Genomic DNA, 19,219 nt, shown 5'->3' with positions numbered 1-19,219 from the left:
GTAACAAAATTAAGGGTCCCATTAGGATGGTCATCAATTGGAATAGATTCCAATTGACTTCGGAAAGACTTAATAGTTCAACATATCTCAAAGTTAAAAATGAAAAATTCGAACAGGAACGCAATTGATATTGATGGATTCATTAATTCTAACTCAGTCTCTAAAAGGGTCAAAGTTGAATTGCGAATAATAGTCCGGTTCCTTCAACATCGGCAGAAACTCTGTTATCGATTAAGGCAAATTTGTTTCTTTCAATAAGAAAAAGATCAAAAACTAATCAGCTGTAAAATAAATAACATCTATGCGTATTGACCAAACCTTCGAAAGAGAAATGCAATATTTTCAGCAAGAAGGAATTAGAGGATATATTTGAAAATGGTGCTTTAATTTGATAAAGGTTGCTTATATATATTTTTTTCCGCCGGTTCTGGTAAGGAAAAACCAGTAAATATCAGTAAACAGGTTTATTTTAAATGTTTTAAATTACCGTTTACCGGTTAAATTAAAAAAACGGTAAATTTGCAAACCCTATTCACTTTTAAGTACTACATACTGTACTACTACAAAAGAAAATTAAAAATTAGAAATTTGTTAGGAAAGGTTATGTATTTTGTATTTTAGAATGTCACCCTGTACATGAAAGATGGCATAAAGATGTTTTTATTGATAGAAAACTTTAAAAAAGTAGTCAGAAATGTCCCAGTTTTACTACTCTTTTTTATAACGTGGTTTATTATTTTACAGGTTATACATCATTTTCAGCGATCGTCTATATCTTTTTTCTACGGCGATTTTCACATAAAGCCTCTCCGAAAGAGCTTTATATTCTCTGAAGATTAATATTTTCTCTCTCGGGCTCGGATTTGTTTTCCTCAGACAGCGTCTGATTTATAGGCATGGGCCCAATAAAACGCGTATTGGATTTACTATTGGGAATTTTCGCCGCACGTTCCGAGTGGCAATCCAGTAATATTTCTTTTTAGATTGTAACAAGTTTAAGCAAACAGAACAAGGAGTAATGTATACAATTTACGAATATTTATATCAGAAATATATTTCAAAATTCGTTAAATGCATTTTATAATGTTATTTTTGTTTATGTTTTTCTTGTTTGATTTATATTTATTATTCTTTTGTTATCGATTAGTCATTAGCCCTATAACGTTAGTCACAACCTTGATTATGTATAAATAGATGTACAATGAGGGCTTAGTACAAGCCCGTCTTCTAGGTGGCGCCTTGCCCGTTCTGAATTTTTGTATTCCCCTACGATTTTCTTTGAGGGGAATCCGTTAAACCCGCCCATCGTTCAAAAATGGAAGGGCGCGAGGTCACATCTATTGGGCCACTTATTAGCACGTTTCACCCATGTTTTACGAAAATAGCTTTATCCTTGTTTGGTTCAACTGTGACAAGAAAAAAGGAAAAAAAAGTTATATTCGCTTCTAAATTCGGCAGTTTTGTTGATCTTTCTCGACTTGTAATTTCGTTTCGTTTAGGTTATGTCTTATAAAAATAAATATTTATAAGCTTTTGAATTGAAATATACCTTAATGCATATCTGAGTAATTAAAAAATTCAGTTTTTTCGTCCCTCGCGAAGAAACATAAACAGTATTTGTGAAATTTGGATTAGAAACTATTATTTTATTAGTTTATTTTGTTGTGTTTAAGTGTTGTGTATTTGTACCTACTGGATAATATTTTCCAACATATTTAATTAAGCAAAAAGCATCTGTTTTACAGGTAAGTAAATACTGTTCATATTTATTTCTAAATTCATATAAATTTGTTTTAAATCACTCTTGGGAAAAATGTTATAGAGTCTGAGATAAGTTTAATAATAAACATTTGATAGATTGATAGATAGATTAAACGATAATGCCCAGTTTGCTTAAAAGTTTAAAAAAATACTGATTTTATGCTATAAATTGTTTCATTTCTCACTTTGCTTTTTTGGAATTTATCTGACAATTCCATTATTGTGTATTTTATAATTTTTCCGAGAATTTTTCTTAATAACTTGATAACGTAAAATATTTTTTACCTACAGTCAACCCTGTGTTTAGATAAAGCTTCATATCAGATTTCCTATTTTATATTTTCACTCAAATCATATTTTTTGTAAAATATGCTTGCAAAAGTAGCGTAAATTTGACAGGGAGGTATTTTTATAGATATACAGGATGATTCAAATATATATTTACTTTTAAAGTTATTAGTTATGAGCAAAGGTTATGAGTTTGTGAAAAGAAAGGCTATATTTTGTATTTTTGCTTGGTGGATTTGTTATTAAATTGTCATTCCAAAAAATACCATAATGTCGTAGTCGTATAGAGTTCATTTTGACCAAAGAATATATTTTGACCCTTTTTGGATTGAATTTTATTGTTTATATAATAAAATATATATTTAAAGCCCTCTCTTTCTAAGTTAAGTTAAAAATAGGTAATATCGACGTTTTTTACTGGAACTAATTTAAGTTAATAATTAATAATTATATAATTCATATAATAATATTAAAATAGACTAAATTGTTTATTATATACAGGATGAGTCAAAACTAGATATTATATTTTTCTTTGCTATTTCAAATGAAACACTGTATTTTATATCATAAATCAACAAAGCTTTTATGCAACTTTTGTTTTATTAAGATCTATATCCCAAATTAATAGTTATTAAATTGTTTTCAATTGTCTCTTTGCGAATAAACATGATTTGTTTTACGCAATTTTTATTAGTAGGTTTGTCGTCAAAAGTGATGTATCTATTTATCAGCGACAAAAATTAAGAATTAGATGTCTAAAATAATTTCCTAATTATTTTTTTACTTGGCATCAGTAAATATGATTTATTTTATCGATGCAGCTGAAAATAATTATCTATTCTAAAAGAGGACATTGCTGTATAAACATCGATTATGGATTTAAAAATTATTTTTCAAAACAAAGTTGGACAAAATTTTTGGAGAAAAAATTGGACTTCTGTTCGAAATAATTGAGAAAAACCCAACATCTAGTTTTGACGCCCCCAGTATATATCGTGCATTATAGTTGATTATACTGCAATTTATTATACACACGTAGTTTTGTTTGGTGAAAATGAAACTTTCTAAAAGTATTCCCAATTAAAACATATTAAGAATTTCCTACATTATAATTTTGAAAGACGTTTGAGTGGGCAGACAATTTGGTCTAAAATAATCATATGTCTAAAAAAATTAGTCTAAAATAATCAAAAACCACTTAACACATATAACTCGCTTTTAAAAAATCTAAAAGAAATAAGTTTGTTTATTATATTCATATTTTATTAAATTATTATAGGTGTGACTGCTAAGTGGTCGTACTCGCCACTTTAACCAAGCATTGGTGGGACCTTCAGAGATCATAATGCGAATTTCTTCATACCATGTAAATCTATATACATGTATTAATAAATGCGTTTGCTTTATTAAATTTTTTTTCTTATACGGTATGAGCGAAAAAAAACGGCGTCTATTTGTTTACGTACAAATGACATCGATATTCATTTCCAAACCACCTCTGAGGCCGTTTTTTTTTATCGTATGGTATATATTTACATATCCCTTATCCTTTAATTCCGATTTATTTCTAATAATTATAAAAATAAGATACCTGATTAATTCTTCCGAAATATTATAAAATGAGATATCACGAAAGAAATAAAGTTAATTATCTCGTTTGTTTTGGGAATTCCAAAAAAATAAAAAAAAGGGTATAGAGAATCTTTAGAGACACAGTTCAAATGTTATTTTTGAGTATACTGGTTGCTTCAAAAAATGTGGCGGATACATGTTTTTTAATGCAAAACTCCATTTTTATTTTATTTTCGATTCTGCCTAAAATTCTATAACTTTTTTTTATAAATAACGTTAGTAAGTATTTACAATTTAAAAAAAAAGTAAAATTTTATTCCTATGTTACTTAACTGTCAGTTGTTTCCGAAGTTGGACTACACAAATTTGGTAGGAGTGTTTTACAGAGATGAAAAAAAAATATATTTATATGTAAAAATACTTGCAGTTAGATGCTACACTGTGTTCAAACATTTTTTTTGGCTGATCCGATATATATATTATTATTTTTTCTAGTGATTTTACAAAACCTTTCAACATTTGTTAAGAAAGTATATTAAGTACACCTATACTCAACAGCTTGCAATCTGTTCTGAATTTTATCCTTCTTTTAATTCATTTACATTATAACAAGTTGCCATATGACAAAACAAAAATTATTTATTATTAAACATTAAGTAAAGTGATTTATTTAGTTATATGACATTCTTAATAGAAGTTGAAGGATTTTGTAAAATCTATCAGAAAGAATTATAATATATCGGGTGTTTTTCAAAAGTAGCTTGATTGATGTATTCAATTAGTTTCGGTCATTTCTTGTTTCACCGGAAATGACTACAACTTTTGGTTTTTAAATGGTACCGTCGGTATTTTTTTACTTTATTTTGCAGAATATGGCATTCTCAATAGAATAATTCAATGTCAACTTTTGACTCTTTTACTTAAAAAATAGTATTTTAAAGTTCAATCTAGTAGAGTGCCATGATAATAAACAACATGTAACCGGTCGTAAAGATAACGACAGTTTGACTCGACATACGGAGTGTGTGGTACCAAATTATTTACCAAAATTAGGTACCAAAATTTATTAGGTATCAAAAAATGCTTTTCCAAATATGCTAATGAGCCACTCTCGTTTCATTAAAAAAAATTGAGTTATGATTAAAATACGAAATGGGCATATTTCAACTGACCAGGAAAAGACACAAAAAATATTAGACGACCAAATCAATTTTTCCAAAGCTCCTTGATTAATCCTTGATTAAAAAATAATGGTTTTAACACAGCCATGACACTAGATTGAATTTTAAAATGCTATTTTTGATTTAATTGAAAATGTCAAAAGTTGACATATGATTGTTGATGTCAAAAGTTGTCATTCTATTCAGAATGTCATTTTCTATCAAATAAAGTACCGTATGATCGAATAAAAACGGCGTCAGCAATGGCTATGAAATGAAAAGCGCTGTCATTTTATATGTAAATTTATATGAGAAATGTCATCGATGTTCATTTCATAGCCATCGCTGACGCCGTTTTTATTCGATCTTACGGTATAAAAAATACCGAGGGTACCATTTAAAAATCAAATGTATACATTTCCGGTGAAACAGGAAGTGACCGAAACTAACTGAATACGAATCAATCTCGATTTATGTCATATACCTACTAACATTCCCAATTTAGTTTTTTTCTCGGAATCTGAAAAAATAAAAAAGTTATAGAGGTGAACCACTTTAAAAAAAAACACTCAGTATAGGCTGTGTCATTGAAAGAGTCTGCAGATATTTTTTTAATTTTAAATACGTAGAATTAACCATTAATATATGTTGAACACCCTGTAGCATCTGCCTTAAATATCTACATAGTATCTAATATTTTTTCTTCATCAACAAATTGAAATATTAGAAAACTAGTTTTAGGTTACACCATTATACAAGGATTATACATAAAAAAGTAATAATTTTACGCAGGATCTAAAATAAAATAGGATGTTACATTTAAAAAAAAACATTATGTTAAATCCGTCATACTTTTTACAAAGTTACAGAGGTAGGTAGGTATAGTTTCATATATTTTTTTTAATATCCATCTAGAAATAAAATATATACATATATACCTAATATAATAATTTAGTATTTAACAAGGGGCCATGAAAATCAAAATAAATATAAATCCATATCCAAAAATAAAAAATGTAAATAACGCTTTGAGGTAAAAATTCGGTTCAAAGCAGATAAGATATTTTATTCTTTACCGAGAATTAAATTCGAAGAATTCCTAGTCCCTACTTCTTTGCCAAATTCAATAGTCTCCGCCCCTTTTTACGTTTTAATTTCTGCCACCAGTTGGCAGCATCGACTTATACAGGCACATTGACTAACTATTAATATATAAACAAGGGTCACAACAAAGATTCATAACGCTTCTTTGACAAAGAGTTTTTCAGATTAAATATTTTTAGCGTTTTAAATCAGAATTTATTAAATTTTACTGAGAACTTCAATCTAAAATAAAAAAGAGTGTCTGTTTAAAACAAAAAAAAATTGTATAAATTATGGGTATTTAGTAGATTTAGTGGTAGATATTGCAGATGTTCTAGAAATTAAAATGGAATCTAAGCAGGGAACACCTTATATACAGTATGTCCCCGGATTGTCTTTAGAAGAGAAAAAACTTTTTTATTATTGACATTTTGAGAAATATTAATTCTTCACAAAAATGTTTTCTTGTTCTAAAATGGTTATATCCCGTTTATAATTTTCGAAATTTCCATTCCGTTTTAGAGAAAATTAAAAAAAAACATGAAAATATTATTGAATTTTCACTAGTAATACCACTAGAGGTCAAATTATTTCCGAAAATTTTTTCGAGCTCATGAATATTTCGAAAATTATTCCGAGTCGAAGACGAGGGATAATTTTCTAAAAAGATTCATGAGCGAGAAAAAAATTCCGGATTTAATTTGACCTCGTGTGGTATTCGGTAAGAAAATTCCACACCAAATTGTGTTTGAAAATCAAATAATTAAAATGTATTTTTCGATTTTTGGTCGACTGGATTATTGAGTTACTATGACAACTAAGTGACACCCAAACCTAAAAACTATTTCAGTTTTGAAGTTGTCAAGCGGCACGGCTTAAAAAATGTTTCGCTTCGGTCAAGAAAGCAAAGAAAATATTCGCCAGGAGATTAAGCAGTTGACCCCGCGAATACTAGGAAATTGAAGTCAAGCGTATGGAAGCAGTTTACAAACTTTTGCGCAGAAAAATCGTATGATTTCGACAGAGCGGATATACCTGTGGAAGAACTGGCGCTTATTCTTGAAGACTATGGGTTCAACATGCGAAAAAAGAACTCTGAAGACTACAAGGAGAGAGTTATCAAAGTTTTATGGAACTCCACAGCTTAAACTACTCAAAATTCAAAGTGCTAAATGGAAAAAAGGTGAATAAAATAGTGTCTAAATATTATATATATTTCATTAGAGATAGACATTTATTTCAGTCCATTCCAAGTCCTACATTTTCGCCATTAAGAAGAAAGGAGGTGTCCAAAGAATATAGAAAACATCTCAGCTTTGTAATTGAAATGTATCAAAGTTTATCATGTAACCAAATAAAAACCAGACTCTCAAAAAGATATTCTGTCATTATAAACGTCAAAAAATTTCCAGTATTAATTCGCTGTTGGGTGCCCACAAGGAAAAAAATTTCACTAAAATTTATCCGTTGCCATGGCAATTTGTCAAAAAGACACGTTTTGATTGGTTAAAAATTACAGGTGTGGAATTTTCTCTAAAGCTTCATTCAGAACCTCGAAATCAGTGGAATAAATTAGTAGTTTCAATCAATTAGCCGTAGAAGTTTGTTCACCTAATTTTAATGTAAGCATTCAGAACGTCATAATTAGTGGTAGTAATTTTCAATTAGTGGAAAAAGTTAACAAACTTTTGACTCTTCCACTAATTATATACTTCAAAATTTTGCGAGGAATGTCATTTTGGCCTTTGATTATCACCCGCTTTGAATAAGAAGACTAAGGAAGGAGCATAATGCTATCCATGTATTCATGCATGGTGGGCGGAAAAACCACTCTAGGGTGGGGATCCTTGACAGTTCTGTTTGATGATTCATTTGACACATTTGAATTTGATTTGAAATTTTGTGGATTTGTCAGTTTTTACGGAGCTTATTTTATGTTATTTATTATTTATTCTACTACTGATAGTTGTATAAAGGTAGTAAATCTAGATGGAAATTGTGGCAGAACTTAAATTAACAGTGACACTATCACGATTTATCGAAAAAGACTCTAAAATAGTTGGTTGTGTAGCGTGCGGTAGATCTCGGCAAAAATTGAGTGAAATAATGGCCAAACCATTCACAACCAAACAACTTTTCGCTAGTAAGTAACTATATAATATACACATACGTGTAGTAAACCGATCATTTATGAAATTCACTTAAATTAACTAAATCGATGTACTTAAACAGCCGTTAAACGGTAGCCTACTAAAATGGCGTTAATAGATATTGTGACGTCGTTCATGTCGGCGGAAAGTAATGCCTAACCTTAAGCATTTTGCAAGAGATAAAATTAAAGCCAAACATGTGTAAATATTATTTGTTATTTTAAAACTTTTATTTATAAGTCCAATATTTAAACATCGTTTATTATAATAAAACAAGACCAACGTAATACACCCAAAGTTTTGTAAATGGAGTAAATATAAATAGGTACTTAAATGATGGCAAAAATAAAAGACTTACATTAGATTTTTAGGGCGACAAACAAACGGAATTGTCTAATTAAAACACATATAACAAATTATAGTTTGAAAAACGTTTTGATAATATTATGATTGGCGCTATGACAACGGCAATATTTTTTGAGAATTTGACAATAGTATGACAATGGCCGTTGGAAACTATGGAAACTACAAAAAAATTCTGATTTAACGCCATCTGGCAATAACTAGTAGCAACTTCTTAACCTAAAAATTAACTGCACTACCACCTAGCGCCTGAGGCTGGAACTATTTTACTTGAAATTTCCGTGGAAACGGTGGAACCGCTTTTGCTGTTTCACTTTCCCGCCCCTGGATACGTCAATTTGACTTACCTGCTTCAGTAGCGTATCGGATGTTTGTGTTAATAAATACTTCTTATAACTTATCTATTTTTATTAGAATTATGTATTTTTATAACAATTTTAATAACTACCAACATTTATTCACAACGTAAAATAAAACAACAAATTATTGAGTCTACCCCACGTCTACCCTACATCATAGTTTTACATTTTTTAAATAAAATTAGAACGACACTTATAAACCGGAATTTAAGTCGGCCTTATTTGAGGCCCATCGCGGTGTACCTAAGATTTTTGATATGCTCCTTCCTTAGTCTTCTTATTCAAAGATCACCCGTCAAGAAAAATTTTGGTTAGAAATCAAATGTTTATTGTTTTATAAGCTGAATCTTATGCTTTCTCTATGGATACAACAGACTACCACAAGCTGTTGCTAGGATATTTTATTAATTTTAGTGTCTTTTAGACATTGTGAATGATCGTAAACTAAAAAGTATAAAGGTTAATTGAAACCACTAAATTTATTCCACTAATTGGGAGGTTCTGAATGAAGCTTAAAACTTCATTGGAAAAAACCTAAATTTAAATATAAGCTCTTTTTACCATATGATGGAAAAACGGCGTCGCCGATGTCATCGATATTCATTTCCAAGCTAACTGGGCACCGTTTTTTTTTTGGTCATACTGTACATCAAGCAATAATATCATCTTTAGCAATCTAAGTAGGGAAATTTCCACAATGTGTGACCTCCCAATGGATAAAGATCTCTTTTAATAAGGAATATTTGTAAGATAGGTAATAAAAATTTGCGTTTTGTATACCTCTATTTGGAAACCCTACTTTTCAGAGAAAGCTTCAGTTTCAAGGAAGCCCTTAAACGAACTTAGCGTTGCGTGAGGGAGAAACCTTTAATTCGTGTTCTAAAAGTTTTTGCGTGAGGAAATCGAATGTTGAAAACTTTCTCTCTTTTCCGTATGAAAGAAAATTTCAGCGAGTTTAATGTTTAATTCCCAATTTCTTACAGATATACAACGGACGTTAGAAATGTTGTAAATCATTATTTTTTCGGCTGTTTGTTATCGGATATATCTTTTCACTATCCTATTTCCTGTAAATATATTTTAAGAAATGTCTCCTGGACGAAAAAATAATTTGACGGGTAATATGATATAGAAAGTTTAAAACTAAGAGAATTTCGGACTTTAATTGTCAACATTGATTCATCTGACCGATGCGTTGTGTAAATTAATAAAGACAATGAATGTCCAAAATTCTTTTAGTTGCAATACCAAATAATTATCTACCACATTCAAAGAAATAGAAAGTTTATTTATTCTCTATTATTTCTTAGTTTTATAAGGGTATATTTTTTAATATCATAAGATAACTCTTTCCTATCTAAGATAAGTTGTACGCATCTTTCGATAGCGTAGATTTTTGCCTGAAGCATGTTGGGATAGGTGCCCATTGGTTTGGAGTTTTCGGCCCAAATACTCCTATCTCTGTTCCTGTTTTGGTTTTGGAAGCATCAGTATACCATGTTATGGCATACTCTTTTACCTGCTGAACAAATGTTTCTCTCTTCCAATTCGTTTTATTGCTTGATACTACAGTGAGGTGTTTCTGAAAGTTGTTCATTCGTGTATAACATCCACTGGGAGTTGCGGTAGTGGAATTTTTCTTTGGAGGGTGTTCCTGAGCTGAAAATTCTTCCAGTATTTTTTCCGTCAATGACCATTCTAATCATTGTCGCATTGGCATATCTATCGATGACAATGTGCAGTGGTGTTAGGTCTAAGATAACCTCCATTGCTGCTGTTGGGAAGGTTATCGTGGGTTCTGTGATGCAGATGTATGTCAGTCTCTGCTTTTTACACAGGTTTTGCCTTTCTGTACGTTGCTCCAGTTTTGTGTACCAAGCAACTGCTCCATAAATATTGATAGGTCTTACTATCATACGCAAAATGGTATCCATCTATTGTCATCTATTTCCCGCCAGTCTTCTGCGTATCATGAGAGCTTTTCTGGCTCTGCTGCTAATATTCTTAATATGCATGTTCCAGAGAAGTTTACTTTCCAGGGTTATTCCCAGATATTTGACTTCCTGTAACGCCACAGGTTACAATTCTAACTCTATTTAACCAGATTTGATTTATCCTCTGCTTATATTTATAAAAATGCGTTTAAATTTCAAAAGTTGTAATATATACTACTGGTGATGTGAAAATTAATTTTTTTTAGCTATAACTTATATTATTTTGTACCTGATTTATTCAAATAATTCAGAAGGTAGCGGGAACCAAGTTCTAAAATATTAAAAAACTTTTCATAGAAAACTTTCCTTTTTCTCTTCGCGATGTTGAAAAAAGTGAATTAATGTTTAATGCCCACTTTCTTAGTTGCCGAGCTGAATGTTCGAAACTGTTCCTGGCGGTAAATCATTTAAGATTTCCGGCCGGTGTTTTTCGCAAAGATAAATTTGCGAGTAAATCCCCCTGCAACAGTTCTGCTAGTTGTTCGCTACGACGAAACAAGGTGTACTGTTTGTGCAGTTTATTTTAAGATATTTGAGTTAGATATTTGCATGAAATATTACCAACTTTGGGTATGTTAGAGATTACTTTAGATATTGAAATATAATACGTATTAATGAAAATACATAGAAACGCTTCAGTCTTTCAACTTTGTACAAATTAGAAATATATACGTGGAATTAGTAGAGGTTGAAGTTTTTGATGATACATGCATATTAACAACTTGCATTATTCCATTACGTCTAACTCTTGTTAAAAATGAACAAACAGTTTTCAGAAAAAAATCCAAAAATGTCATCTACTAAATTTAACTATACTCTTTTTTTTTTCTCGGGTAAGATTTCGACAGACGATGACAGAAAAAACAGCAGATAACGTCCATACCAATCCATTTATTTAACTAAAAAAAGTTTCTAATATTTTTTGAGTTAACTAAGGATATGAACTCGACTTAAAATTTTTGAGAGTTGTCAAACTCTTGCCAAATTATAGGTTATAATTTTGTGGCAAATTATGTCAAATAGAAATCATAAATATTGTGCATTTTGCATTTTAGACTGTGTTATTACGTGTGTTTCGTGTTTTTTTTTTTAAATTAAGTGCAGGAAGACTCAAAGGGGAAATTAAGTGTTGACCCAGACCATAGTTTACAGTTAATATTCGGTGCCCAGAGACAGTTTGCCAGAGATTATGGCCAGAGAGTTGTATTAGCTACAAATAAAGTTTGTGTACTAGCTTGTATATGATACCAAAAACTGGAGTATCTGTAAAATAGCAGCACGCGATAGGTAAATAATAATCATATTGAATAATTATATTGATAAATGTTACAATGGCTCTGGTGCACAATAGGTCCCCGTGCATTTAACACTTTTTTAGGATTTTTTTTGCAAGATTATCTTAAATTGAACATTTTTAAGCAAAAAAGATGTTGGATGAATGTGTTTTATCTTTAAAAAGCGGCAAAAAAACGTATTTTAGGTACAGGCGACGGACAGTAAATATGTAAAATTTTCTGCACGGATTCGGTAAAAACATCACATATTAGCACTTTATTACCTTATATAGACGTGGAATGACCTAATTTAAGCACAAAAATGTAACGAATCTTCTTTGTAAGCATAAAAATTAAGAAAATATGTTTATTTGCAACATCCCAAACCAGCAATTTTATGACTTTTTCGATTGACAGTTAATCGATCGTCGGTATGTCATCTATGGCCTTCGCATAGAATTTGCGACGTTGTCAATAAAATTAATTTATAGGATTTTCTTCTGAAATAAAGTTGACGTGGAGGGACTCAAAACAGTAGTGATTTGGCTGTCCGTAGACGTTAAGGTAGCTTCGTTAATGACTCGATAAGCGGGTTTTGATTACATTGGTTTTGGGTTGGTCTAGTCACACATTAAAGTTGCCCTAACAGCTAGAGCAATCAGTGTTTTGATTGCTTTTAACGCACAAACAAAGTGAAACAAGAGCAATCAAAACACGCGTAAGCGTGTTTTTATTATTATTTTCTCACCTTTTGCTTGGTTTTCGGTTGGTTAGATTGGTTTGGTTTGGTTGGTTGGTTGGTTTTGGATTGGATATAAGCGCGCTAAACCTAGGATTTACCAAAAGCATTAACTAATTAAGGTTATTTGGAGGGTGTTAATGCATTGGTTAGACTGGTTATTTGGATGGTGTTAATGCATTGGTTAGCCGGGTTATTTGGGGGGTGTTAATGCATTGGTTAGGTGGTTATTTGGTGGGGTTGGTTGGTTTTTACTAATTTTTATTTGTTTTTTTGATATTTTAAATCGTCAAAATCCGCATTTTTTCTGAAAGTATACTGCTCTAAAACACCCCTGCTGAAGTCCTTATTTTAAAAAAAATGCTTAATATCTGTTGCACTAAAGTGTTACGGACCCAAAGTTGCTTCTAGTCGCACATTAAAGTTGCCATAATACAGCTGAAGAACACGAAACAAATTAATTAATATTATTAAATTATGTAATGATTTTAATGTCAATTTATTTTTATGGTGTTTTTTTGTTTTGCCTCGTTTATTATATTTTTAATTTTTCGTGTTCTTAAAGTACGTACTAACTGTAAAAAAAAACGAATATAAAGTCGAACGTTTTCGTCGATTTTACGCAGGGTGAGTCTGGCAACACTGTGCATAACCTTGTATTTTACTCGCTTTACGAAGGTTATAATAGGGAATTTTCGCATTGAAATGTAGTGAAAATTTTGAATTTTTAATTATTTCTTTTTTCCTAGAAAAGTGGTTCATCCAACAATTTTTTTCTTTTAAACTATTCCATTAACTATGGGATCCACATTAAAAATTAAAAAAACCTCGAATTCGTGGGGACCTGTTCTGCACAAGACCCTATAACAATAAATGCAGGAAGTTGCTTGAAAGCAGGAAATATTTTTTTATATCTTTTTTTTGGTATGTGCATGGTGTTTTTTAAAATACACCCTTGCTTGTTTTGTATTAACACATACTACTGTAATTATTTTTAAAAACTACCACTATAATATTTAATTTTAGATCTGTTAATAGGCTCTTAGCACATTGTATTAAATAGAAATTAATTCTAATTGCATGCAAAATGAGCGACGTAGAATGAAACGGTTCTATAGCGAACACCTACAGCTCTCCTACTTCCTGCCCGTCTACTAAAATATCGTCTATTAAACGCTAAATTTCCAGTTTCCCTCCTAAGGCGAGAAACAAAGTTCACTTTCAACTTAGTCACGCAACAGCATCACTTCCAAACAGGAGTTTGAACGTTTCCGCACGCAACGCCATCAATTCAATACGTTTCCTATTAATTAAAGTTCAGCACTAAAAATAACAAACCTGACTGTTGCTCATTTCTGTCTATATTAAAGTGCGTGTATTGTGGAAATACACGCCGCTGCGTAATAGTGCAGTAAATGAAGGTTGAAATCACGGCTTAATTCGTCGACCGCGACTTTTCTGTTGGATTGTGTTCCTTTTAGTGGTAGTTTTAGAGGAAAAATTGTAACACCATGCTCTTGACCGAAAAAATGGCCCCAAATTTCCGAAAAATCAGTCTTTCGAAAATATCTGGTAAAATATGCAATTTACAAAAAAAATTCTTGAAATATAAAATGAAGCTTAGGTAATTACCTACAAAAATGTTAGTACTCCCTCAGACGTACTTCGTACATATCACACGCTGCGCGGTTCCAAAAATCCAAAATCTTCACCCCTGGAACTACCTGCTGTTTGCCCTATATCCTCATTCTTTTTAAAGCCTAGTATACGTATTTGGTGCAATTTTAGGGTTTTGGGAATTTAGATTTATATTTGGGTGGGACCTTAATTACTTCGACGAGGCTTCATATAAGATCGAAGTTCACTTCCTAAGGTAAGTTCGTTTGATCTTCTAATTATATTCCGCCTCGTCTCATAATTAAGATAATATGTAGATGATTAAAGAAAATGCACCAATTGTGTATAATGATTTTACTCTTGAAATAATAAAATTATTCATAATAAAGGATGCGAGAAGAAAAAAAAAATAAAATAAATAATCCACATAAAATTAGAGTGACGGCAAAGGTGACGGCGATCTATAGTTAAATTTAATACTAACTAAATTTTTGGTATCTTCTAGCAATTTTTATATGAAAGTTATAGCTCTTACGGATACCCTTCCCTATTTAACTTTATTACTAATTGAATTAGTAAATTAAGTACTCCTCTTCTCCCTCATAAGATTTCTATATGATATAACTTAAGAACTCTTATTCCCTTATTTATTTATAATTATTTTTTTTTTCTTTTTTTTACATAGGAATATGAATATAACTGATAATAACTGATATGATAGTTTAGGTACCTAATTACCTGCATATAATACTTAATTACAGGTATGTACCTACTGAGTAGTGAAGGCACCTAATGCTGCTTGGGAATGTAAAAAGTTTTTAATCAACAGCCTTTGGTAAAAATTGACAAAAGTCTTAGATTTTTCACCCCAAACTGCTGCTAATCTGATTATATCAATACTTACGCCTTAAATACTTATTGTATGCTTACGGCGCTCACTGTAGCCGCAAAAGTTGACACATGTCTAGTGCAGTGGGCAGTAAATATAGATATATCCAGTCCACCTTTAGCAAGAAAAACTTTAATCGCTCTACTAGACTAAATTCGTCCTAGCCAAAGTGGTCCTAGTGTTTCTATAAGATTTTTTAAGAGTTATGAACCAGCACTAAGCTTTGAGTGTGTGTTAAAATATTGCAGTATTTAAAAATTTTGTCAAGATCTGAACTCCCTATCCGGTACATGTTATCTTAATTACGAGACGAGGCGGAATATAATTTAATATTTTTTGATGATTCAAAATTTATTTAAAAGCTGGAATCAATAGCTATCATATTTTGGAACTTGAGTGAATTTTGTTATATTTTATGATGATGATTATTATATTGATGATGACAAAAAAACCGGGCAAACGTTTCTTGGCCAATTTTTTTTTAAATTTTTACAAACTTATATATATTTTCACTAATAATTGCTTATTTGTCAAGATTTTTTCTATACGGGTGCCAGAAAACGCAAGCATTGGCGTACATAATTTCATAAGTCATGTTTCACAGCCCCTAGACCATCAAGGGGCGTAGGGGATGTCCAATCCCCCTTGAATGCTGACATTTCAGACCATATGATGAAGGTAGTCTATTATATCCGGGAAATGGACAAGAACAATATACTCTGAAAGAGTTGCAAGACATTGCAGGTAATTTTGAACTTTTATCATTGATTTCCAACTCCTCCATTGATGTTCGTACTCATAAAGTTATTATGCAATCTTCATTTGCTTATGACACTTTCCGGAAATTCCAAAAAAGCGGAAAAATCCACTCACGAATTAGTATTAAAATGTGCTTAAACAAATACTTGAAACCTTCGAGTTGCTCAAAGAGACTCTAAGAACAACTGTTAAAAAAAATCTTGACAAATAAGCTATTATTAGTGAAAATATGAATAAGTTTGTAAACATTACCAAGATTATGTCCTTTTCCATTTTAATCATCAAAACAACACAACAAAACCGCCAAAAAGAATAATCAAAATATTTTTTGGAAAATGTTCTGCTACTACACATAATAGCAAACATGTGATTCTCCCACTCCATCCAAAAAGTACCACAAGTATAGTATAGTCGTATAAACAATATAAGCGTTGAACGAACGATAGAATATCACTGAGCAAAATTTATTTGGTTTGGTGCAAACCTGCGTTATATTTTGCATGACAGATAAATAATTGATTCATTGCTAGGTAAAATGTTCTAAACTATATGTCTAATCGTTGTAATGTGTAATGTAAGGAACGCTTTGATGGAGAAAGAGCAACTCTACTTGCAACAATCATTTTAGGCCAGTAAGCGAGGGTTTTAGGGTCCGAATTCTGAACACCTGATGCACCGATTGACGTGAAATTTTAACAGTGTATAGAGATTATGTAAGAAACAAAAGTTACATAGTAGCGATGTGTGTTTTCATCCTGGGGGTGAGTACCACCCCTTCTCGGGGGGTGAAAAATAAATCACCCATTTTAATTACAAAAATCAATAAAGGGATGAATTCTATGCAAAAAATGTTCTATAACATTTTTTCAGAAAATTAATATTTTCCGAGTTATTTAGGATTGAAAATGTTGATTTTTCATCTAAAAACTGCATATTTTTTTGACAATTTTTATAAATAACTCAAAAACCTTGGGTTTTATCGCAAAACTCACATAAAGCAAAAATGAAGCTTTTGAAATAGCTAAACGATCCATTTTTTGCTGATTACCGTAGGTGTAATAATAGCCGAGTTATCATTCTGTAAACGTGATTTTTTATTTTCGAAAACTAAATTGCAACTTTTTACCGTAAAATAATGGCGAAAGAACACATTTTTCCAAGAATTGGTTGCGTTTTTAAAGTGCTTGAAAAGACCCTTTAAATGCTTTCTTAAAAAAGTTCGTAGCTCAAAAACTCGCGGAGTTATGATAAATATAATATGGTCACCTCCATTATTTCGGAAAAAAATTAAGAACAAAATCTATGACTAAAATTATAAAAATAAAAACTAAGCGTAATACATGTACAGGGTGTCCCACTAAGAATAGCTCTCGGCTGTATCTCGGAAAGCCGTTAGCCGTAGCGGCTGCGAAAAAAAATATTTATAACTAAAGAGGCTATGGGAAATTGCTGGAAATTATTTTCAAGTATGTAGAACGACCGCTAGGGGGCGCAACTGCAACAAAAAATAAGAAAATGGAGTTTTTACACAATTTTGCCTAGATAAGGTATACTATAAGTAATAGCTTCATAATCTTCAGTAAATTTTGAAAATTTTTTTTTAAAGCCATTTTCCCCTATCTATGAAAATAAAGTGGTGGGGGAAGGTTAGATCTGTTTTTATTTAAATAGTAATAACTCTGGACTGGATGATCGGAATCCAACAAGAGAGGGCTCGTTTAAAAGAGCGTTTCTTACTATATATTGCACCATATAAACAATAATAATAAGCTTTTGAACGTAGACTCTAGGGGGCGTTGTCTTACAACTTAACAAACATTGCGCGTTTTTTCAAAAAAATTAAATGCAATAGTATGTAATTTTAGCTGATAGTAAAGAGTAGCAAAAGCTTAAAAAGTCAGCGAAACCGCATTTTGATATCTTCTTTCAAACCGAAGATATTATCAAAATTATAATAAATACCAAAAAATAAGCCCTTAAGCGGGAAAGTATAGAGAATAGAAAGCCCTTTTCATTGCGGTACCACTTGACCCCCCTTCCAATTTGAAAAAAGTTGGGGTATGACACCCCCGCTTAGAGGGTTGAAGATGTCACAAGTCACAGAACAGCTATCTAGCAACTGCCGCACCTGATCGTTCAACCTTGTGGCAAGTGAAAAAATGCGTAAACATCTAGAAATAATAAGAAAAAAACAGCAAATTGGTCGAAGGAATTTATCCTTATCATTTACTCTGATAAATGTTTAAATAAACTTTTCAAATTTCAATCCTTCATATTTTCTCAATGACTCGACCGATTTTCAAAAACGAAGCGGGAAAGTATAGAGAATAAAAAGCCCTTTTCATTGCGGTACCACTTGACCCCCCTTTCCATTTGAAAAAAGTTGGGGGATGACACCCCCGCTTAGAGGGTTGAAGATTTTGCCATCATTTTTGGAGCAAAAGTTGTCCCCCTCACAAACAAAATTGACGTGTTTTTGGATTTTTTGAAAAAAAATATCCTGGCCGTTATGCCTTGCGGAACGATTTCGATAGGCTACCCTGTATATCTCTATTCACTGTTAAAATTTCACGTCAATCGGTGCGGGTATCAAGAATTCGGAGGTAATACCTTATTTTTATCCTCGCTTACTGGCCTAATTGAAATGTCCCTGCAAAATATGTAATATTAGCGTTAACTATTAGTTATATTACATTTATAATTAGGGGGATCACTTTACCATAAATGAATAATAAAAAATAATGCAGAACATGCTTTGTAGAGCGCAATTTTTAACCCAAAAGCCTAATATTTAACCCAATTTATAGATTTTTGGGGGGGCCTTGCCCCATGTGCCCCCTCTGTATCCGCCACTGAACTGCACTATGTATGAATGGGTGTGCTCTCAATAATAAGACTATTGTTGAAAATACCTTATTGTTAATAAATAGCTGGTTTAGTCGTAACTGACTAAGTTAAGAAAAAACTCAAAATTTAAGTGAGGATGCAGTCAATAATCACCACACAGGCTAATAAAACTACTTTTTCAAATTTGTCAAGCTTTCGAGAATTTTATTCCCATCATCAGTACGGTTTGACTGAGTCAATTAGCAAAAACAACATCCTCTGCACGAAAAACAAAAAGGCCTTAAAACTAGCATCATATGACATGGAATACAAGGAATTTTCCTTTATAAAATATTAAAATACATATCCAACGACAGAACTTTTT

The 19,219-nt window shown here is 31.4% G+C and overlaps 1 long non-coding RNA gene across 1 annotated transcript; it reads left to right on the top strand.

Moving 5' to 3' along the window:
• Positions 1–1,127: 1,127 nt before the first annotated feature.
• Positions 1,128–3,455, top strand: LOC115885145. The gene is made up of 2 exons (XR_004050689.1): positions 1,128–1,745; positions 3,329–3,455. It is a non-coding gene; the product is annotated as an uncharacterized LOC115885145 (long non-coding RNA).
• The last annotated feature ends 15,764 nt before the right edge of the window (positions 3,456–19,219 follow it).

The sequence above is a fragment of the Sitophilus oryzae genome, unplaced genomic scaffold (genome assembly GCF_002938485.1).
Source record: "Sitophilus oryzae breed Bouriz unplaced genomic scaffold, Soryzae_2.0 scaffold_375_pilon_pilon, whole genome shotgun sequence".
Taxonomy (NCBI): domain Eukaryota; kingdom Metazoa; phylum Arthropoda; class Insecta; order Coleoptera; family Curculionidae; genus Sitophilus; species Sitophilus oryzae.
The sequence above is the reverse complement of the archived record's forward strand: the minus strand, read 5'-3'. Positions and strand labels throughout refer to the sequence as shown.